This window comes from Anomaloglossus baeobatrachus, chromosome 2, assembly GCF_048569485.1.
Source record: "Anomaloglossus baeobatrachus isolate aAnoBae1 chromosome 2, aAnoBae1.hap1, whole genome shotgun sequence".
NCBI classification, from domain to species: Eukaryota; Metazoa; Chordata; class Amphibia; order Anura; family Aromobatidae; genus Anomaloglossus; species Anomaloglossus baeobatrachus.
This window is the reverse complement of record NC_134354.1, coordinates 571,168,118-571,193,156: the sequence shown is the minus strand read 5'-3', so window position 1 is coordinate 571,193,156 and position 25,039 is coordinate 571,168,118. Positions and strand designations below refer to the sequence as shown.

Below are 25,039 nucleotides of genomic sequence, written 5' to 3'. Positions count from 1 at the left end.
ACTGCTGCTCAGGACCCATATACCCATCTGGTACTGTGGTGCACTTCACGAGGGTAGCCGTAATAAATGGGATGCTTTAAAAAAGGCAAAGATGCCCATAACAAGAATATGGTTTTGACTTTATTCAAGTCAATAATGTGGCCACACTTAGACTGCTGTGTACAATATTGTGTTCCAGTGTATAAGAAAGATATAACTCAACCAGAGCAGGTCTAAAGAAGAGCAAGCATGTCTTTTAAGGGGAAGAGTGAACTGCAGTACAAAGGCATGTTATCAAGCTTGGGATTATTCAGTTTGAGACAATGAAGGTTTAGAGGCAATTTTATTACAATATACAATTATATGAGGGGACAGTACACAGATCTTTCTAATGATCTTTTGCACCAACGCCTACAACAGTGACAAGGAGACATCCTCTACGTTTAGAGAAAAGAAGGTTAAGGCTATGTGTGCACAGTGCGTTTTTCACGGCGTTTTTGCGCGTTTTTCGGGTGCGTTTTTGGCCTCAAAACTGCAGGACTTTGCTTCCCCAGCAAAGTCTATGAGTTTTCATTTTTGCTGTCCGCACACATCTGTTTTTTTTCAGCTGCGTTTTTGTGGTGCCACAAAAATGCAGCATGTCAATTATTCCCGCGTTTTTCACTGCGCTTTTCATCCATTGAGTTCAATGGGATGTTGAAAGACGCAATGAGAAACGCAAATAGCTGCGTTTTGGTGCGTTTTGGTGCGTTTCTAAGACCAAAAACGCAGCTATAAACGCAGGAGGTGGGTAGTAAAGTGACGTGTACAGGAAGAGGATTCCTTCTGTCAGTATATACAGAAGCGTGAATCCTCCCGGTACCGTCATCGTCGCGTCCACCTCCAGTCCTGTGCATGTATGCTGCCGTGCGGCGCCATGTACAGGCAGGAGGTGGAAGCGGCTGCGAAAACAAAAGTTAACAGTAGAAAAAAAAAAAAAAGTTATACTCACCTGTCTGCAGCCTCCCGGTGCCATGCCCGCTCCCATCTCCTCTCACGGTATCGCCACCTCCGCTCCGGCTGTGTGCAGACGGCCGGGAAAGCTCCGATGGATGCAGGACCTGGCGATGGATCACCTGATGCAGTCACCTGACGCATCAGCTGATCGTAAGTATCGCGGTGACGCGGGCGCCCGGCCGGTTTAACCTATCAGCGGATGCGTCAGGAGACTTCATCCCTGATTACCGGCAGCTGCTGCAGCGATCGGACAGGATCATACTCCCATCCGATCGCTCCAGGAGCTGCCGGTAATCAGCACATAAGTGAGTATGTATTTATTTTTTTTTATTTTTTGCACCAATGCATCAGCCGATTGTATAATCGGCTTTTATACAATCAGCTGATGTGTGATGTGATTCAGGCACTTGATCCTGACACATCATCTGATCGCTTTGCCTTCCAGCAAACCGATCAGATGATATTGGATCCGGATTGGACGGCGCGGGACCCTGACCAAGGATTACTGCGGAGGGGGGGTTCTTTATTTCAATAAAGATGGAGTCACTAATTGTGTTGTGTTTTATTTCTAATAAAAATATTTTTCTGTGTGTTGTGTTTTTTTTTTATCTTTACTAGAAATTCATGGTGGCCATGTCTAATATTGGCGTGACACCATGAATTTCGGGCTTAGGGCCAGCTATACAGCTAGCCCTAACCCCATTATTACCCGGCGAGCCACCCGGCATCAGGGCAGCTGGAAGAGTTGGATACAGCGCCAGAAGATGGCGCTTCTATGAAAGCGCCATTTTCTGGGGTGGCTGCGGGACTGCAATTCACAGCGGGGGTGCCCAGAAAGCATGGGCACCCTGCACTGTGGATTCCAATCCCCAGCTGCCTAGTTGTACCCGGCTGGACTCAAAAATTGGGCGAAGCTCACGTCATTTTTTTTTTAAATTATTTCATGAAATTCATGAAATAATTTTAAAAAAAAGGGCTTCCCTATATTTTTGGTTCCCAGCCGGGTACAAATAGGCAGCTGGGGGTTGGGGGCAGCCCGTACCTGCCTGCTGTACCCGGCTAGCATACAAAAATATGGCGAAGCCCACGTCATTTTTTTTGTTTGGGGGGGCAAAGAAATCCTGCATACAGTCCTGGAAGGAGGATGCTGAGCCTTGTAGTTCGCCAGCTGCTGTCTGCTCTCCTGCATACACTATTGGATGGAGAATGCTGAGCCTTGTAGGTCTGCTCCCCCTGACTCTCCCTCAACCATACAGTCCTGGATGGAGCATGCTGAGCCTTGTAGTTCTGCAGCTGCTGTCTGCTCTCCTGCATACACTATTGGATGGAGTATGCTGAGCCTTGTAGTTCTGCAGCTGTCTGCTCTTCTGCATACACTAGTGGAGAATGAAGAACACATTGAAGAAGGAAATGACATAAGACCTTTTTTTTTTTGTTCACTGATAAAAAACGCATAAGGATGCAGTGAGCAAAAACACAGCAAAACGCAGCAAAAAAACGCACCAAATCGCGGCAAAACGCGTGCGTTTTTTGCCGCGTTTTTCGACGCAGGTGCGTTTTTGTGCGTTTTTAGCGTCCAAAAACGCACAAAAATGCAGCGTCAAAAAAACGCAGTGTGCGCACATAGCCTTACTCATCATCAGAGATGGCAATTCTTTACTGTACAAGCAATGAGAATATAGAACTCTCTGCCACAGAATGTAATTGTTAATTCACTAAACAAATTCAAGGACGACCCGGGTGCCTTTCTTCAAACATATATTACAGGTTGTGGGTGTTAGATTAAGGCGGGCTTTGCACGTTGCAACATCGGAAACAATGTGTTACCGATGCTGCAGCGATAGTCCCGCCCCCGTCGCACGTTCGATATATAGTGAAAGCTGCCGTAGCGATTATTATCGCTACGGCAGCTTTACACGCACATACCTGCCGTGCGACGTCCCTCTGGCCGGCGACCCGCCTCCTTCCTTAGGGGGCGGGCCGTGCGGCGTCACAGTGACGTCACACGGCAGGCGGCCAATTGAAGTGGAGGGGCAGAGATGAGCAGGATGTAAACATCCCGCCCACCTCCGTCCTTCTCATTGCAGCCGGGAGGCAGGTAAGGTGAAGTTCCTCGCTCCTGCGGCTTCACACACAGCGATGTGTGCGGCCGCAGGAACGAGGAACTACATCGTACCTGTCGCTCCCCCGGCATTATGGAAATGTCGGAGGCTGCAGCGATGATACGATGACGACGATTTTGCGCTCGTTCATCGTATCATCTAGGATTTACACACTACGACATCGCAAGTGACGCCGGATGTGCGTCACTTTCGATTTGACCCCACCGACATCGCACCTGCGATGTCGTAGTGTGCAAAGCCCGCCTTAGTGTTGGCACATTGATCCAGAGAGCTAATCTGATTGCCACATATGGGGTCAGGATGGAATTTTTCCCTTAATATGGTGCAATTCAGCATCTTCTTTCAACCTTAACAACTATGAAACTTTAAAAATCTTTACTACTTTTTTATTGGGTTTATAGAATTTTTTAAATACTTGCAGAAGAAAATTTGAGATGATAGTACAGGAACATTGTGGAATAAAACATGCAACACAGGGAGTAAAGACGAAGGAGAAATTTAATAAGCTATCAGTGTGTTGAAAAGAAAGCTTAACCCCTTCACGACCGGCCGATTTTTCGCTTTCCGTTTTTTTTTTCGCCATTCTTTTTCTGAGACGTAACTTTTTTATTTTTCAGTCAATATGGTCATGTGAGGGCTCATTTTTTGCGGAACGAGCTGTACTTTTAAATGAAACCATAAGTTTTACCATATAGTGTACTGGAAAACGGCAAAAAAATTCCAAATGCAAAAAAATTGCAAAAAAAAGTGCGATAGCACTATTGTTTTTGAGATATTTTATTCACTGTGTTCACTATATGGTAAAACTGATATGTGGGTGTGATGCCTCAGGTCAGTGCGAGTTCGTAGACACCAAACATGTATAGGTTTACTTTTATATAAGGGGTTAAAAAAAATCGGAAGTTTGACCGAAAAAAGTGGCGCACGTTTTACGCCATATTCCGTGACCCATAGCGTTCTCATTTTTTGAGATCTATGGCTCAGTGACCGCTTATTTTTTGCGTCTCGAGCTGACGTTTTTAACAGTACCATTTTTGCGCAGATGCTACGTTTTGATCGCCTCTTATAGCATTTTGCGCAAAAGTTGTGGCGACAAAAAAACGTCGTTTTGGCGTTTGGAATTTTTTTGCCGCTACGCCGTATACTGATCAGATTAATTTATTTTATATTTTGATAGATCGGCCGTTTCTGAATGCGGCGATACCAAATGTGTGTATATTTTTTATTTTTTTCACCCTTTAATTTTCAATTGGGCGAATGGGGGGTGATTTGAACTTTTAGTTTTTTTTGTTTTTTTTTAATTTTTTAAAACTTTTCTTTTAACTTTTTTTTTTATTTTACTAGTCCTCCTAGGGGGCTATAGCGATCAGCATTCCGATTGCTCTGCACTATCTGCTGATCACAGCTATACAGCTGTAAACAGCAGATACGCTCTCTTTCTCTTTTGCTGTGCCGCTGGCACAGCGAAAGTGAAAGGAATTCATGTGTAGTACAGGAGTCGTCACATGACCCTGTGATACCATGACAACTAACGGAAGTCACGTGATCGCGTCACGTGACTTCCGGTATCGGGCGGTAAGTAAAAGTTTACCGCGATCGCGCTTATAATGGCACTGTCACATATTGACAGCGCCATTTAAACGGTTAAACGGCACGAGCAGATAACGATTCTGCTCGTGCCTAGCAGGCACACATCTCAGCTGTGAAAATCAGCTGAGATGTGTGCCGATTGCGGCAAGCTGCCGCCAGCAGACCGCGGGCAGTAACATTATGACTGCTAGGATGTTATTTTACGGCCCGCGGTCTGTAAGGGGTTAATATTGCAAGGATACAGCTAAGGCTGGGAGTCTGACCCTAGATGACGAGAAATGGTGGGGTAAGCTGTCAGAATATGCTATTCATAACTGCATTTATGTTGCTCAATAAGAGCATATATTCCACCTCTAAACTTCACTGTTGGTATGATGATATGGGGTGATATACGGTGCCTTTTGGCCTCCTAATATGTTGTGTATTATGACATCCAAAGAATTCAATTTTGATCTCATCTGACCACACTATATTCTCCCAGTATTTCACCAACCTGTAGTCTACTTCACCAGGATAACCATAATAAATGGGATGCCTTAAAAATCGTATAGATGCTCATAGCAATAACATTTTTTTTGCCTCCATACAAGTCAATAGTGCGGCCACATTTAGAATGCTGTGAATATATATATATATATATATATATATATATATATATACAGTATAGACCAAAAGTTTGGACACAACTTCTCATTCAAAGAGTTTTCTTTATTTTTAGGACTCTGAAAATTGTAGATTCACATTGAAGGCATGACAACTATGAATTAAAACGTGGAATGAAATAATTAAAAAAGTGTGAAACAACTGAAAATATGTCTTAGATTCTAGGTTCTTCACAGTAGCCACCTTTTGCTTTGATTACTGCTTTGCACACTCTTGGCATTCTCTTCATGAGCTTCAAGAGGTAGTCACCGGAAATGGTCTTCCAACAGTCTTGAAGGAGTTCCCAGAGATGCTTAGCACTTGTTGGGCCTTTTGCTTTCACTCTGCGGTCCGGCTCAACCCAAGCCATCTCGATTGGGTTCAAGTCTGGTGACTGAGGAGGCCAGGTCATCTGGTGTTGCACCCCATCACTCTCCTTCTTAGTCAAATAGCCCTTACACAGCCTGGAGGTGTGTTTGGGGTCATTGTCCTGTTGAAAAATAAATGATAGTCCAACTAAACGCAAACCGGATGGAATAGCACACCGCTGCAAGATGCTGTGGTAGCCATGCTGGTTCTGTATGCCTTCAATTTTGAATAAATCCCCAACAGTGTCACCAGCAATGTACCCCCACACCATCACACCTCCTCCTCCATGCTGGTGGGAAGCAGGCATGTAGTGTCTATCCGTTCACTTTTTCTACAAAGACACAGTGGTTGGATCCAAAGATCTCAAATTTGGACTCATCAGACCAAAGCAAAGATTTCCACTGGTCTAATGTCCATTCCTTGTGTTCTTTAGCCCAAAGAAGTCTCTTCTGCTTGTTGCCTGTCCTTAGCAGTGGTTTCCTAGCAGCTATTTTACCATGAAGGCCTGCTGCACAAAGTCTCCTCTTAACAGTTGTTCTAGAGATGAGAAGGTGTGTCCAAACTTTTGGTATGTACTGTATGTGCGTGTGATGCTGCCGTAGCGATATTGTTCGCTACGGCAGCGATCACCCCATGACGAAACAGCGATGTGGGCGGGTACTATCGCGTACGACATCCCTAGCTATCGCTAGCGATGTCGCAGCGTTTAAAGCACCCTTTAGATATAGCTATCGCTAGAGATGTCGCAGCGTGTAAAGCACCCTTTAGATTTCACTGTTTTGTTTCTAAAAGTAGAGGTTGGAATTTGCAAAGTTATACCTGATCCAAATGTAGACATAAAAGCCTAATTATGCAACCAAATCTATACTTTACTAACCTAATTCACTCAAGGTCTTACATATCGTTGTGTGTAAAGTACCCTTTACTCTCTAAATCTGTAGTTCTAAAAGTCCATCATAAGTTAAGCTTACTTCTAAAAAGAGCATTTACTTAACACAACAGGTCAAAAACTTTTGAAACTCTTTGTACCAAAAAGTTTCATCACACTCCAATAATATCTAAATTAGTGGCTGGGTCACTGGGAATTATAATGTTACTAGTTGCCTTTTCATGTATATTCCCCTGTCCAGCTTTATGGAAGTTTCAGTCTCAAAATTAAAGTACTTTATGTCAAGTGACTTTTGTTTATAAATGAAATATGTCCACACAATCTGCTTAATATCTGCACTAATTGTATCCACTTAACTATTGTAAGCATCAACTAGAAGATCTGATGCGCCGGCCTCAGTCGCCCTCCACAGCTCAATGCATTAATTTCCCTGAAGAGTTAACAGCTGATGAGTAGAATTAAAACACAATTTTGTAAAAAGTCTTTTGTGGTTCATAAATAATATGAACGATAAAAAGGAAAGCAATTGAGAAAGTCGCTGTTCTGATGTTATCTGTTCACAAGTTGATACAAAGTATAATTTTCAACTTTTACATACACATGTTACTGTCAATTAAGTTAGTTAAGGTATTAATATTAAACATTTTGAAATATCTGCAACATTGGACAAAAATGTGCATTTTTAAGCACAAATTAAATCCAAACCCCATCAAGGAGACAACAGTAGTAATATTAAAAAACTAGGACAAATATTAAAAGTGCTTCTGCCATTATTAATCAGATCATATTCAGCTGTCCCTTTTCAATGTAAATTTAGAAAGAAAGCATATGGTGTTTGACGTGGACTGTTTTTCTCAGCACTAGTTCTTATTCATGACCCCATTGTCTATCATTGATTTAATTCATTTGAATAGGGGGAACTTGAATGTGGAACCTTGAGAAACACTGCCACACAAAACTCACTAACACATTCAATGACTTTTTGTAGATTTTTTAACTGAAAGAGGACCAACCCCTAGGATTTTCAGATATAATCTAAAGCCAGTGCTATACTGATGTTATCATTCTGATTCTAAGCATACCTTTAGTTGTGAGATCGGATGTATACTTTCTGAATTACAGGCAAGTAAAGTTTGTGAAATGCACTGTTATTTGATAAGAGGTGCTGCAGAATATCTAATAGGTAGGTTGGGTTTTGCTAGTTGTTCCCACCCCTGTCTGCTTGCCTGTCCTTCCTCCCTCCTTTGTAATAACAGAAACAGGGGGAGGAAGGACAGGCAGGCAGACAGAGGTGGGAGTAACTAGCAAAACCCGACCCACCTATTAGATATTCTGCAGCTGCTATCAATCAAGTAACAGTGCATTTCGCAAACTTTACTTGCCTGTATTTCAGAAAGTATACATCCGATCTCACAACTGAAGGTATGTTTACAATCAGCATGACAGCACTAGTATAGTGTGAACACCCAGTTATCAAACCAGGATCAACATGCTGGGTCAGAGATCAATTCCAGTGGGACAGGAATCAGCAGCAACAATTTACTTAAGGAGGAACTTCCTGAAACACTAGAGAGTGTAAATCACTGGGTGTATAAAGGAGCTGTCCCTGGACCAGCACACCAATTAACAATCTTAACCGAAACTCTAATTCCCCACCTGTTCCCCACATATATAGGCAACACAGTAAAGTACCCCAGGGTTATACACCTGCTATCAGAGATACACAAATAGGAAGATTCAGTACTGCAGCACTATATAATAGACCATGGCCTGGTGGCAAACCACTACTCTGTCAGTGTGCACACTTGTCCACAAAAACAAATAGATATAGGCCAGGCCTGAGCTCAGGACTCAATGTTACACGTATTTATCCAGGAAGGTCTCCGGGCAAAGGGGTATGTACTCCACGTCCGGCTCTGCAACAGTTCTCTATGGCACTTAAATCATGGGGACAGATCCCTTCAGGGCTTCACTGTGCAGCAGTTCTCTCTGGCACTGATAATCACAGGGACAGTTCTCCGGCTCCAGTCACGATCTCCTAGGAAGGCCTCAGATGCAGATTAGCTTCAATCACAGTCTTGCCTCTCCCTGGCAACAGTCTATGAACATAGGCACTTAGTTACGTGGCCTTTCTTCAGACAACAATAACAAAGCTGTCTCCAGCAGTCCAGGGACTTGGGAACAATGCAGGGACAGGCAGCCACTACACTTCAGTGTCTCTTCCAATCTCTCTCTCCCTTTGCTTCTCACGTCCTGTATTTTTCTCCTGGCAAAATCCTCCTCTAGGACTGAGCAGACATCCCTCTGGTGGACAGGAGGAGACACTGCAGATGGAGTATCAGCAATATCAGCAATATCAGCACTCTCACAATAGTTTATATAGGAAAATCCTGATGGTTGGTCCTCTTTAATTTAGTCAAAATTGTTTGGTGTATGTTTTGAACAGTTTTCAGTCATATTAATTTCATGGGGGGGGGGTTCCCTAAATAATTAAGCATTTACTTCTATGAGAACTGACTACTATTCCACTAGATCAGAAGTTTTGTCTCATACTATATTTGCACATATTTTAGAGAATTGTATCTAGCTTTCTGGAACTTTCATACACAAAAAATTTACTTCATTGCTTGTAACAAACTAGTGGCCACCAATGGCTTTATGTTCATCTTTTATTAAAGTGTAGCTGTCTTATGTCTTTACTAGAGATGAGAATACTGTATATGTGGAGGATCTCATTTGCTTTGAATTTTCTGAAATCTGTGGTTCTGTGTGAATTTGGATACTTTGCAATTCAATTTACACCATTTCACAATGCTGCAAACTCAGTGAGCAGATCAATAGCTTTAGACGCAGAAGCGCAGGCTTCCCCATAATGCCCTAATGTAATGTGATCACATGATGTAGCACAGCCTATCAAGGGAGCTATCACAGGCAGTATAAAAGATAGGGGTAGGACAAAGAATGTCATTTTATGCTTGTACTGACTAGGGATAGAAGCTCAAAGCACGCAGCATAGGGATAGATAAAAGCATAATCTGATGTGGTGAACTACTTCAGTGCTAATGTACCAGATTGAAAATAGGATAATCTCTGTCTGTGAATCAAACTCCAAGATTCAAGTAATATACTGTTGAAGCTGGCACATCATCACCAGTCAGGGTATGACGGCAGAATAATACATTTGTGAAATACAATTCTCCACAAAGTACCAGAAAGTAAAGGTAAGATTAAATGACTCATTAGAGATTTTGAAAATGAAATTATGAATTCAAGATTTGTTTCTGTTTCTAAATGAAAATGCGATGATTATATTTTAATACGTAACATTATTTTTTTAATGAGATATCTCCCTGATCCTGAAACGTAAATACAATTGTTTACCTAAAAAAGTGTGAACATTACTGTATTTAAGATAATTTTTTGAGCCTGACTTATTGCTCAAATAGTCTAATATCAGATACGTACACACACCGCCTGAATAAATTCTTCACCTCAAGGTGAGAGATCATAACTTCTTCCTATTCAAAACAGTTCACTTTTTTTCTCACTAATTAAAGGGATAATTTATGGATGCTTATGAAAAAACTATCCCTTCTTCATTTAGTAGAGTGCTAAGCTATATATACCTTCAAACCAGATATAGATATTTGTAGTAACTAACTGTCTAAAAATGCCTCGGCTTTTTTCATTTCCACCTCTTATCTATAAACAATTTAAAAGCATCCCAAAAGGGATTCATTTTAGATTGTTTATACAATGTGGGTAGCCTAAAAACATTTTTTTAACAGCCTCTAACTTGATCTTGAGCCATGACTGAGGGCTCTGTAGGAAGACCAATCTTGTTCAAGCCTAGATAGATCCACTAAGATGTTCTCCACCGTTATCTTGATAGTATCAAGCTATCAGGTTGCTGGTCTTCCTCTTCGCTTTGTTCCTTCTTTTTTTCCAACCATGATGTCCTTCTCAAGTGATTGCTCTTATGATGTGTCCAAAGTAGGCAAGTTCTAACTTTGTGATCTTTGCTTTGAGTGACAAGTCTGGCTTGATTTCTTCCAAAATTAATTTGTTTGTTGTTTTTGACAACATCCTTCTCCAGCACCACATTTTGAAGGCGTTGATTCTTCTTCTGTTTTAGTTCTTTATCATACAGGATTTGCATCCATATCTTACCACAGAAAAGACCAGACTATGTACGAGCCGTGTCTTCGTCACCAGTGAAATATACCTCGATTTGAGGATCTTGTCCTGTAACTCAATTGCTGGTTTTATTACCTGGGATAAAAACAAAGTGAGCAAATATTTTGCAGTAAGTAAGCAGTAATAACACATTTACATAACATAGGGTACTTATTTGACACTATTTTGAGCAAAATTGCATAAAAGCCTTCCCACTGGGACAAGGTGTACCTTAACTCTTGTAGTTAACCTCTTCATGGCCAGCAGGTGTCAAAATAGATGAGGGCAGAGCAGGACCCAGGCCTGACTGTATAAACATCTGGTTATGGAAAAATATATATAAACTAAATGAAAAAAGCCCAAAATTGGAGCCATGCTCCTTTATGTACAAAGTGCAAAACAACTGAAGCAAAACCAAAGAAACCAACACATATTGATAGAAGTGCATACAATATGTAAGTGCATATTCACACTGTGGCCATTTGCAAACAGAACTTAGGATAAAACAAATTGAGCAAATACCCTGCAGTAAGTAATTAAGTAAAAAATATGAGTACATGTAAATGACATGGGGTACTCGGTTGACACTATTTCTATTCTAGGTTATGTGTGCTAATGTACCGCCCCGGGGCTCAGCCGGCTGCCGAGCCACTCGGATCCGTGCTCGTCGGTGGGTAGCTCGAGCTCCTCCAAGACCCGGACGTCGCTCTGAAGGGAAGCTGGCGCTATGTGTAGGGATTTCGGTGGGGAAGGTTCACGGCCAAAGCCGTGGAGTTTAGGGGTGTAAGTTCGTGACGCCACCCACGGGTTGTGGTGAATGTGGACACCACTGCTGCCATTAACTAGGCACCCGGGGACGGTGTTATGCAGCCTGGTGTTGACCCCTCTGTGGGCATGGGGTGATGGTCCCGGGGCCCGGTGGTTGCGAGGTGCGGGCGGTGTGGTGCGGTGAGGTGCGTGGCCCGAGGGCACTATTGTACTCACTATGATAGATACACCGGAGTCTCTGGTAAACCAAAAAGGATGGTGGTCGGTGCCCGCAGCCGGCTGCGCTTTTGCCCCTTTCTCAGGTTGGTGGCTCCCACCTTTCTCCTGCACCTCTGTGGTAGAACTTGACTGCCTATGCTTCAGCAATGGTAATCTGCTCCCTGGCTTTATGTGTGTCGGGGAACCTGTTTGCCTGCAGGTGCTGGCCCGTGGGATCTCTCTGCTTGTGCGGTGGCTTTCTATCCCCCTCGGTTGGCTGTTGCCATCTTTCAGGTCTTGGGACGGGAAAGGACCTAAGGTCCAGACCTCAATCAGTGAATTCGACGTGTTTCAGTGGCTTCCGGACCTCGTTCTGGGTCTGAGTACCCCTCCTGGTGCTCCGGTTTCCAGTTGGCTCCCCAGTTCGGTACCGGCGGGCCACTACCCTGTCCCGGTCCCTTACGGTTCCACCAGCCATCTTCCCAGCTCCTGCAGTCGGCAACCACCGTCTGCCTCCTGGTCACAGGGAATCTGGGCTCCTACCCAGATCCCTGACAGACGTTGACACACTCCTACTACTCTCCTCTCCTCCCTAACTTCATCTGCTTGCTTGTTTTTCCCGCCTCAGGCTCTCCGAACTCCTCGGAGGGCGTGGCCAACCACCTGGCTCCACCCCCGGGTGTGAACATCAAGACCTGAGAGGGGTGACTCAGTGTTTTTAGGTTGACTGGTTACACCTTTTTAGGGGCTGGTGTTTGTGCAGGGGGTCTACCTGTGACTACCTGGCTAGTCCAGGGCGTCACACTAATGGCCACAGTGTGAATGTGCCCTTACAGATTGCAAACATACCAACAGGTGTTCCAGCTCATCTTTTTTGCTTGGGTAGCCTAAATTGTCTGTGCAATATGTTGTTAATTATGCTGTTGGTTACCTTTGGTTACCATCTGTATACAGTCATGGACAAAAGTTTTGAGAATGACACCAAAATTATATTATCACATGATCTGTTGCCCTCTGGTTTTTAATTGTGTTTGTCTGATGTTTACATCACATACACAAATATAATTGCAATCATATTATGAGTACCAAAAGGTTATATTGACAGCTAGAATGAGTTAATGCAGCAAGTCAATATTTGCAGTGTTGACCCTTCTTCTTCAGGACCTCAGCAATTCTCCCTGGCATGCTCTCAATCAACTTCTGGACCAGATCCTGACTGATAGCTGTCCATTATTGCATAAGGAATGCTTGCATTTTGCCAGAATTTGTTGGTTTTTGTTTGTCCACCCGTCTCTTGATGATTGCTCACAAGTTCTCAATGGGATTAAGATCTGGGGAGTTTCCAGGTCATGGACCCAAAATCTCTATGTTTTGTTCCATGAGCCATTTAGTGATCACCTTTGGTTTATGGCAAGGGGCTCCATCATGCTGGAAAAGGCATTGTTGGGCTCCAAACTGCTCTTGGACAGTTGGGAGAAGTTGCTCTTGGAGGACATTCTGGTACCATTCTTTATTCATGGCTGTGTTTTTAGGCAAGACTGTGAGTGAACCAATTCCCTTGGCTGAGAAGCAACCCCACACATGAATCGTTTCAGGATGCTTAACAGTTGGCATGAGACAAGACTGGTGGTAGCGCTCACCTCTTCTTCTCCTAATAAGCTGTTTTCCATATGTCCCAAACAATCAAAAAGGGGATTCATCTGAGAAAATGACTTTACCCCAGTCCTCAGCAGTCCACTCCCTGTACCTTTTGCAGAATATCAGTCGGTCCCTGATGTTTTTTCTGGAGAGAAGTGGCTTCTTTGCTGCCCTCCTTGAAACCAGGCCTTGCTCAAGCAGTCTCCGCATCACAGTGCGTGCAGAAGCACTCACACCAGCCTGCTGCCATTGCTGAGCTAGCTCGGCACTGCTGGTAGTCCGATCCCGCAGCCGAAACAGTTTTAAGATACGGTCCTGGCGTTTGCTGGTCCTTCTTCGGCGCCCTGGAGCCTTTTTGGCAACAATGGAAGCTCTCTCCTTGAAGTTCTTGATGATGCGATAGATTGTTGACTGAGGTGCAATCTTTGTAGCTGCGATACTCTTCCCTGTTAGGCCATTTTTGTGCAGAGCAATGATGGCTGCACGTGTTTCTTTAGAGATAACCATGGTTAACTGAAGAGAAACAATGATACCAAGCACCAGCCTCCTTTTAAAGTGTCCAGTGGTGTCATTCTTACTTAATCATGACTGATTGATCGCCAGCCCTGTCCTCATCAACACCCACACCTGTGTTAATGGAGCAATCACTAAAACAATGTTAGCTGCTCCTTTTAAGGCAGGAATGCAATGATATTGAAATGTGTTTTGGGGGGTTAAAGTTAATTTTCTTAGCCAATATTGTCTTTGCAAGTAATTAAGTAATTGCTGTTAAGCTGATCACTCTTTATGACATTCTGGAGTATATGCAAATTGCCATTAGAAAAACTTAAGCAGTAGACTTTGTAAAAATTAATATTTGTAGCATTCTCAAAACTTTTGGCCATGACTGTATACCAACCAGATGGCTTGAAGTCGTTTGGACATGAACAAAGCTGTGTTTACATTACAGAGCTTGAAACTTGTTCAATTGACTTCAAGGAGAACTAACAGTGCTCTATATATAATTTCCAGGCAATATGAGGCTTTTTAATTAGGCAATTCATGCAAATTAATTTGACACAAATCAAATCTCTGGGAAAAAATTGGCAAAATCGTCTAAATGAAATTTCTAACAATCTAGTCCTTTCTAGTCTTCACTATTAAACCTTAACTGAAACTTCCTGTCTCCTGCGATATGTGCACTGAAATGTTCTAAATCAAAAGAAAATACTTTCAGGTCAATAGCACTTACAAAAGAAAAAGAAATGCAAAGCAACATATGTTCTTTAAATGAGTTATTGGCAGATTTGTCCATAATTATAGAAAAATTAGCTGTTCAAGGATGTCTTTCATCAAAGAGCAAAGAACACTGAGAGTCCAAGATGCATTGACTTAATTAACAATAGCATGAGAAATTCATTTGCAAGCACAGGATGTCTACTTTAAATTTATCTTAATATTTAGCATAACTGAATTACAAACATCCAGTTTCCCAATTACACCAGTTTATTTTCTCCATAGGTCTAGCCACAATAAATTCCACTGGCATGAAGCAATCTGATTTCGACACTTCACTCTTTTTAAATACGGCCATTTGGCTAAACCTGCATAAAAAGTGAAACAGGACCTGAAAATTTACACTGAACAAATATATAAACACAACACTTTTATTTTTGCTTCTATATTTCAGGAGCTGAACTGAAAGATCTAAGACGTTTTCTATGTCCACGAAAGGCCTTTATCTCTCACATATTGTTCACAAATTTGTCTAAATCTGTGATAGTGAGCACTTCTCCTTTGCTGAGATAATCCATCCACACCAGTGTAGCATATTAAGATGCTAATTAGACAGCAGGATTATTGCACAGGTGTGCCTTAGGCTGGCCACAAAGAAGACCACTTTAAAATGAGAGCAAAAATAAAACTGCTGTGTTTATATTTTTTGTTCAGTGTACATTATAATATTTACAGATAAGGCATATAATGTGACTAATCCGACAATGCAACTAAATGCCCATCATAATGTTCTCAGAACTCTACATATGGTAAGTAGATCATCTTTAGTGCCATCAATTTGTAGATTTAGCTAACATTCACATGATCATTTATACAATAAATATACGTTTACATACCCAGCTTTTTTTGGCACATACAGTCACACAGCACATCACTTAAAAGCCATACATAACTTTGGTTCTGACACTTTTGGAGTAGCAGAAGACTTTAGAATTATTTCAGCATAAAAACGATATTCAGACATTAGCATTAGTTCAAAGGCGGGCAACTCTATTATTACACGGAATAAAAGGCCTGCCATATGATGGGAGGTTAGAAAAGTTGGTGCTTTTTTTAGGTTAGATAGACATCATTTATATGTATAAATACATGTGTGGTCAATACAAAGAACTTGCACATGACTTATTCCTTCCAAAAACAATACTAAGGACCAGTGAGCATTTATTACGGGTGGAAGAAAGATGAGTCCTGCAGCTAAATAAGAAGGAGTTCTTTACAGTTAGTCAGAATGTGGAATGCCCTACCACAAGAGGTAGTAATGGCAGCTATTATATCAGCTTTTAACATAGGGCTGGATGATTTTCTATAAAATTATAGATCATTTAGTGTCAAAAATGTAATGGTAAAGGAAGGTTAAACTTGATGGACTAAAATCTTTTTTTCAACCTATTTAACTAACTATATAAATAAGTAAAGCAGCAATAAGAAATATTACCTATTGTTGTCTTTTTTAACACTGTGCTATCATTTGTTTTGGTTTTTTTTTAAAAAATAGATTTATCTTAAAAGTTCCTGATGATTAATGATTTATGCTGCATATACATACACGCTGTTACACTCAGCTGAGTGGAGTCGCTGAGGATTGAGATGCGATGCTTGGACTGGCAGTACCGGTAATACAGCAGGCAGAGTGCAGATGTCTGTGCAGGACTCCGAACGGTGGGAGAGATTATGGGGAGGATGAGGATGAATATTTATTCACTTAATTATTCGACGTGTTCCCACTGCACTCCTGATCTGACAGTGACAGCGTGTATTTCTATGCAGCTGTCAGTATCGGCTCAAGAGAGATACCAAGGATTGTGGTGCAATCCTTGGGCAGTGATATGGTGCAGCAGGCATAGAGTGTCAGTGCCCGTGCAGGACTCAAAGCGTTGGGCAGAATTATGTGGGGATGAGGCTGAATATTCATTCACTTAATTAGCCAGCGCGTTCTCACTGCAATCCTCAGCAGCAGCCCTGATCTGAGACTAACAGCGTGTTTTTCTATGCAGCTGTCACTGTCAGATCAGAAGAGATACTAAGGATTTTGGGGCAATCCTCGGGTACTACTACAGCAGGCATCAGGGGTTCAAATATAAGACACCCCCTGAAAATACACCCTAGTGCATTTTTCAAAGCAGCAAAGAATATAAGCCCCTATCTTATTTTCAGGGAAACACTGTATTGGAGAAATAAAGAAAGTAAGTATTTTGCTAATTGATAAAAATTCCCATCCAACACCATTCATCACTATGTCGAGTTAATATATTTATATTACACAGATTCTTCAGAATAGTACAGAACAACAATTAAAAACTCCATTATAATGTTAGGCCATGAAAACTTTGCAAAGAAACGAAAACACCACAATGTCTCAATAGTTTCCTACATACACACGCTCAGCATTTTTTAGTTGTTATTCATTGTACTCGGATAATGATTTTTCCTTTCTACTTAAAGTACATTCAAACCGAATATATTAATCTCTTAGGGAAATAATTGTTTACTTCAATTTTCAGATTATTATTAAAAATGTCTCTGTTCCCTGTAATATATTAGCATTACACATACTATTACCATTAGTTCCAGTTACAAACATGGAAACAATATTGTGGTCTTAAGCGTTTGATTTTATTTTGCATGCTAAAACAATTCATGTGTGCTGTAATAGACGAGACATGGGTTTTGTAGTTGTAATTGGAAATTATCTGTACCATTTGTGAATAGAAATTGTTAATTACCTCCCACATATTTCCCTGTGCATAGGTATTCAAGGGGTTGGAAATAGTGGATAGTAATTATTATCAGATCCACATATTGTATGTGCATAACGTTCATGTCTTCAGATCAATCATCTGCTCAACATTTATTCTACAGCCTGGAATCTTTGTAACATGCCTTTAACATTGCCTCACCAAGGAACATGGCCGATTAGGGGAGTCTTTCCAAATATTTTGAAGTTTTCACTTTTAAATCTGTTAGTTCTGTCTTTAATATGAGGGTATATATAAAAATATATATACCTTAGCAAACAGTGATTGCATATGCAGATTTGAATAAAAAAATGTTTAATTTTTAGTTGTTTTCTGATAAAACCTCAAATTTTCCAGTCTATGGAATGTGAAATATTCTTCATTTGACCCTATTTATCTTACATCCACACTCCAGTGCTCAGAGACATTGGTGCAGGGACCTTCTATAATGTTGTAAATCTCTAACCTTTACGTGATGTAATGAGCAACATCTCAAAAAGATGTGGATTTAGGATGGCAAAGGGGCAATTCATTCCGCAAGACCAGTGATCATCAGATTTGCTCACTTGGATACCTTGGGCACTTCTTTTGGGTGGAAGCTCACAGTACTACTCTACTTATGACAGCACTGAAGGGACATATTAATTACTTGACTATTATAACACTTTCAATGATAGCTCTGTAGCACCAAAAAGGAGACAGTTGCACACTGCAGTGTTAAGATACGAGGAACAATGAATATGGGAATATAGACATGCATTACTGCTATGAAAAAACATGTAAAAATTGAGATACTTAGCACACAAAATTGGCCAGATTTTATGTGAGGCCAACAACCAGTGGCAAGGCGACCTCATTTTTCTTGGGTCCCTATCAAACTAATGCCTCTTTTTGGGTTAAAAAAACCCCTACAATTTATGGGCGGACAGAAACCTGCAAATGGAGAATTAAAATTGCCTGAGGCTGAAGAATAGGAGTGCTCAATCAGAAGGCATAACCCTGTAATCTAAGAAACAGACTGATGGCACATCCTATCTTTCTAATGTGAACAGGTATAAACTGAATAACTCTGTAGCACTAACAGGGATGCCCAGTGTTTGTATGTGCACACTACAGTTTGTATGCTTGCATATATACCGTGTTTTTTAAAACATAAACTCTCACCCAAAAATAAGCCATAGCAGGGATTTTCAGCATTTTCGGAGCAAGGCTTAAATATAAGCTCTCCCCTGAAAATGAGCCCTAGTCGCGGTTCAATAATGAAGTGGCCATGCAGCTTACAAAGTTAAAGATTCTGCAGGACACTTCATTATAGAAAGTTGGCACCCCGCAATCACACTCACCTGACACCGAGCGGCAGGACCTGCAGTGATCTCACAAACATCCGATCTCACACACACCATCAGATCACACACACAAAGATCTGATTCACACGCATAACCAGATCGCACACACAAACATCGGATCACACACACATCGCATCACAGACATACTTACCACATCCAGCGACACCGATTTCTTCTGGTTGGCAGAATCCTGGGAGGCAGTGTAGTGGAGCACAAGGACCTGCCACAATGCTAGCTTACAGGACCTGTGGGCCGGACACGTGACTTCCTCCCATCATTACCTGCGGCCAGAAGTATCCTGTAATGTTAGATGTAATGAGTGTGTGTATATGTGTGTATATGTGTGTGTGTCAGTGTCAGTCAGCCAGCCAGAAGCAGGGGGGGATGGCGTGCAGCACCCACCGGAGATCACAGGGAGGACCTGGGAGCCACGCAGACGTCCGGGTCTGGTAAGTATGAGTCTCCTGGGAAGTGGGGTATCTGCTTTTTTGGGGGGGAAAACTTACCCACAATCATGTTTCTCCAAAAATAAGACCTCCTCCAAAAATAAGCCTCAGTGCTTTTTTGGGGGCAAAAAAAGGATAAGACAGTATCTTATTTTTGGAAAAAAAAACACGGTAGTAACATGGCTATGCAAGGATATACACTCAACATTCAAATTACAACACCAAGAAGGAAAGTCATTGAATTATGCAAATCACAGGATTGATAGACATGTTATTGCTTGGCCAATGATGAAAAAAATGGAATTTTCAAAACATCTCAATTTTTCCCTGTTGAGTACGATTGCCATGTGCAGGGTTACATGCACTTCTAGCCTTGGCTTGACTGTGGATTGTTCTGCAACTGAGAGTGCGCTTAATCATGCATATCATCAAGATCTGCTAGGAGCTCTTTTTGCAATTGTAGACCAATGATGTCCTCTATGTGCTCAATGGGAGACAAGCTCAGATATGCTGTTAAAGCACCTCTCCAGTCTTTTTTTTTTATTTCACCACTGGACTTGTGCTTTAAATTTTAGTCCCCTGCAACTAATATTATACTCACACACCGATGTCTTCATCTGTTATCAGCACCACTCCTGTCAGTCTTTTGCAGTTTGAGACCTATCAGCTGCTCCAGTGTTTCATGCAGCAAGTCAAAGGTCACTCTTCAAGACAAGTCTATTAGAGCCTTGTTCATGCTCTCATAGTGATGTAAGTTCTGGCTTCAGGCTAGTCAGAAGTTACAATCACAATATAGCGCCACAGAACGGAAGTAATGCAGAGAAAAAGTAAAGATGCTGAAGAGTGAACATAAGCCCTGGGACAGGGGACTTAGAATTAAAGCACCACTTTAGGGCTGAAAAAAACCCCCTCTAAAGTGGTGTTTTAAAAAAAACAGCTACTGGGACACTTAGGCAAAATACCTGTACTACAGTTCCTTCAACCAAATCAATGTAACATTGAGCTGTTAGTGTACTTGGAATAAAGAGTAGAGGGATTGAACTGCCATAAATTATGCTACATCACATTAAACTACCGCACCTGGGACTAAGACCAGTGCATTCCCTTTCAAAGACCTCTTCATGGTGTTGCCAACATGGTCTAAAGACAAGTCTCTAGCAAAATTGTGTCTAAAGGCCCCGTTACACACTATGATTTATCTGACGATATGTCATGAGGGTCACGGTTTTCATGACGCATTTCCATCATCGTTAGCGACGTCGTTGCGTGTGACATCTACGTGCGACTCCGAACGATCGCCAATAGGTTGAAAATCGTTGGTCGTTTACACGTCGTTCAGTTTCAAAATATTGTTCATCATTTGGAATGCAGCAGACATATTGCTACGTTTCACACCCTGCCAACGACGAACAACATCCACACGACCTCCTTGGTCAAACAATATATCACTGAAGGATGTTGCGTCGTTTGTGAGATGTGTACGTGTGACTGCTACTAAACGACCTATGTGCGATCTCGGCAAATCGTATCTACGATCTGGGCGTGTCACATCGCTACTGAGATCGTCAGATAAATCGTATCGTGTAACGAGGCCTTAAGACAAAATCAGGACTCATTGCTGAAGGAGATAGATCTGAATACCAGCCTCCATTTGCATGTTGCTCTTCATCATGAAAGCCTTTTATACCGGTTGCGGGAGGTCAATGAAACACTTGTAGGTGGACCTCAGGCTCATAGTTCTAACATTGTAATTCCTGGTTTGATGTGGTTTTCCTGACTTACTAGTCCAATACAATCATGGGGAAGATTGCTGACTTGACAGATGTTCAGAAAGCAGTTATTGACACACTCCACAAGGATGGTAAGCCACAAAAGGTCATTGATAAAGAAGCTGGTTGTTCACAGAGTGCTGTATTCAAGCATATTAATGGAAAGTTGAGTGGAAGGAAAAAGTGTGGTAGAAAAAGGAGCACAAGCAATCGGGATAACCGCAGCCTTGATAAGATTGTTAAGAAAAGGTCATTGAAAAATTTGGGGGAGATTTACAAGAAGTGGACTGCTGCTGGAGTCAGTGCTTTAAGAGCCACCACACACATATGTATCCAGGATATGGGTTACAACTGTTGCATTCCTTGCATCAAGCCACTCATGACCAATAGACAATGCCAGAAGCGTCTTACCAGGGCCATGGAGAAAAAGAACTGTATTGTTGCTTAGTGGTCCAAGGTGTTGTTTTCAGATGAAAGTAAATTTTGAATTTCATTTAGAAATCAAGTCCCAGAGTCTGGAGGAAGAGTGGAGAGGCAAACAATCCAAGCTGCTTGAGGTATAGTGTGAAGTTTCCACAATCAGTGATGGTTTGGGCAGCCATTTCATCTGCTGGTGTAGGTCCACGGTGTTTCAATGAGGGCAAAGTCAGCGCAGCCATCTACAAGGAAATTTTAGAGCACTTCATGCTTCCCTCTGCTGACAAGCTTTTTGGAGATGAAAATTTCATTTTCCAACAGGACTTGGCACCTGTCCACACTGCCAAAAGTACCAAAATTACCAATAACTGGATTAATAACCACAGTATCACTGTGCTTGATTGGCTAGATAACTCGCCTGAACAGAACCAACAATGCAGATGAGCTGAAGGCTGTTATCAAAGCAACCTGGGCTTCCATAACACCTCAGCAGTGCCACAGGCTCCATGACGCATTGATGCAGTAATTCATGCAAAAGGAGCCCTGACCAAGTATTGAGTGCATTTACTGTGCATACTTTTCAGGAGGCCAACATTTCTGAGTTTAAAATAATTTTTTCATTTGGTCTTATATAATATTCTACTTTTCTGAGATAATGACTTTTGGGTTTTCATTAGCTGTAAGCCATAATCAACAACATTGACAGAAATAAACACTTGAAATAGATCACTCTGCTTGTAATGGTCAGTTACCAATTGTGCAAGTTCTCCCACTTAAAAAGATGAGAGAGGTAATTGACATCATAGGTAGACCACAACTATGAGAGACAAAATGAGAAAACAAATCCAGAAAATCACTTTGTCTGATTTGGCAAGATTTTGTTTTGCAAATTATGCTGGAAAATAAGTATTTGGTCAATAACAAAAGTTAATTTCAATATTTTGTTATATATCCTTTGTTGGCAATGACAGAGGTCAAACGTTTTTTGTAAGTCTTCATAAGGTTGGCACACACTATTGGTGGTATGTTGGCCCATTCCTCCATGCAGATCTCCTCTAAAGCAGTGATGTTTTGGGCCTGTTGTTGGGCAACATGGATTTTCAACTCCCTCCAAAGGTTTTCTATGGGGTTGAGATCTGGAGACTGGCTAGGCCACTCCAGGACCTTCATTTGCTTCTTACAAAGCCACTCCTTTGTTGCCCTAGTGGTATGCTTGGGATCATTGTCATGCTGAAAGACCCAGCCACGTTTCATGTTCAATGCCCTTGCTTATCATAGTATCATAGTATCATAGTTTTTAAGGTTGAAGGGAGACTCTAAGTCCATCTAGTTCAACCCGTAGCCTAACATGTTGATCCAGAGGAAGGCAAAAAAACCCCAATGTGGCAAACAAGTTCCAATGGGGAAAAAAGTTCCTTCCTGACTCCACATCCGGCAATCAGACTAGTTCCCTGGATCAATACCCTGTCATAAAATCTAATATACATAACTGGTAATATTACATTTTTCAAGAAAGGATGGAAGGAGGTTTTCACTCAAAATCGATACATGACCCCATTCATTCTTTCATGTACACAGATCAGTCATCCTGGTCCCTTTGCAGAGAAACAGCCCCAAAGCAGGATGTTGTCCCATGCTTCACAGTAGGTATGATGTTCTTTGGATGCAACTCAACATTCTGTCTCCTCCAAACACGAGTTGTGTTTTCTAGCAAACAGTTCTACTTTGGTTTCATCAGATCATATGACATTCTTCCAATACTCTTCTGAATAATCCAAATGCTCTCAAGCAAACTTCAGACAGGCCTTGACATGTACTGGCTTAAGCAAGGGAACACATTTGGCACTGCAGGATCTAAGGTCCTGGAGGTCTAGTGTGTTACTGATGGTAGACTTTGTTACGGTGGTCCTAGCTCTATGCAGGTCTTTTACTAGGTGTCCCTAGGTGGCTCTGGGATTTTTGCTCACCGTTCTTGGGATCATTTTGACCCCACGGAGTGAGATCTTTCATAGAGCCCGAGATTGAGGAAGATTATGAGTGGTCTTCTATGTCTTCCATTTTCTTATTATTGCTCCCACAGTTGATTTCATCACTCCAAGCTGCTTGCATACTGCAGATTCAGTCTTCCCAGCCTGGTGCATGGCTGCAATTTTGTTTCTGGTGTTCTTCGACAGCTCTTTAGTCCTCACCATAGTGGAGTTTGGAGTGTGACTGTTTGAGGTTGTGGACAGGTGTCTTTTATACTGAAAACAAGTTCAAACAGGTGCAATTACTACAGGTAATGAGTGGAGGACAGAGCAGCCTCTTAAAGAAGAAGTTACAGGTCTGTGAGAGCCAGAAATCCATCATGTTTTTAGGTGACCAAATACTTATTTTCCACCATAATTTTTTTAAAAAAATCTTGCCAAATCAAACAAGGTGATTTTCTGGATTTGTTTTCTCATTTTGTCACTCATAGTTGGTTTCTACCTATGATGTCAATTACAGGCCTCTCACATCTTTTTAAGAGAGAGAACTTGCACAATTGGTGACTGACTAAATACTTTTTTTCCCCACTGAATATGCATTTTCCTTTTTGTATTGAATTACTGAAATAAAATAACTTTTTGATGATTTTCTAATTTATTGAGCTGCCCCTGTAGATTCTATTCTTCAATAATGCTGTTCTTAGTCTGCAATAAGTGTACGGTTAGCTTATGGAGTAGGGATAGTGTATTAGAGGCATTTAGGAAGGGGTCATTGCATTATAGTACTTGCTGCTGCCACATACAACCAACAGTCTTTTTCAGGGCAAATTTAAATAGATTTTATTCTTCATTAAAACTGCTTTTAGTCTGCAATTAGTGTGGGGTTAGCTTCTAGAGAAGGGAAGGTGTAGCAGAGGCATTTAGTTAAAGTCCTTGGTGCTGCCACGTACAACCAACAGTCCTTTTCAGGGCTAATTTAAATATATTCTATTTTCTAATAATACTGCTCTTAGTATGAAATTAGTGTAAGTTTATATTCTAGAGTAGGGATACTATAGTAGAGGCATTTAGACAGGATTCATTGCATTACAGTCCTTGGTGCTGCCAAGTACATCCAACAGTCCTTTTCAGGGCTAATCTAAATACATTCTAGTCTCTAATAATACTGCTCTTAGCTGTGTACATAATTTAAAATTTGCAAGGCATGCGGCAAGGGCCAGGTAAGTGGACATCTTGCTGATGGTGGTGAATGCAGAGGCCGTGGTCTACGGCAAACTGGGTTTGCTGGGGGAGCACACCAAACACATGCATCATCTAGACCTACATTTCTATCCCCCTTTTCAGGGGGGCATGGGACACCACTATTGAAGCCAGAACAGTGTGAGGAGGTTGTGGATTCTATAGCAGATAATGCTTCCTATCTGTTTCCCAGCACCACCCTGTCTTCCATACGGTTGAGTCTCACTAGCCAAGAGTCTGAACCACATAATTATCACCATTATCCTTTTTCCCTCAAACCACGGTGAGTCCAAGCAGAGAAGTGAAACCACACTTGGACACTTTATCTTTCCAATAATGGCTTCTTCTGGTCTCTCACCATGCACATTTCAAGAGGCACATGAGGAGGTCATGTGCGATGATGCCAAAATATTTTAGCAGCCATGGTTAGAAACAGGCAACTGTGGGGAATGACAATTACTGTCTCAGTAAATGGAT

At 41.6% G+C, this 25,039-nt stretch overlaps 1 long non-coding RNA gene across 1 annotated transcript in view; it reads left to right on the top strand.

Moving 5' to 3' along the window:
- The first annotated feature begins 9,587 nt into the window (after nt 1-9,587).
- LOC142290400 (uncharacterized) overlaps nt 9,588-25,039 on the top strand; it is a 47,099-nt gene continuing 31,647 nt past the window's right edge. The window contains exon 1 of the long non-coding RNA XR_012750293.1: nt 9,588-9,809. This is a non-coding gene — a long non-coding RNA (uncharacterized LOC142290400). The remainder of the gene's footprint in view (nt 9,810-25,039) is intronic.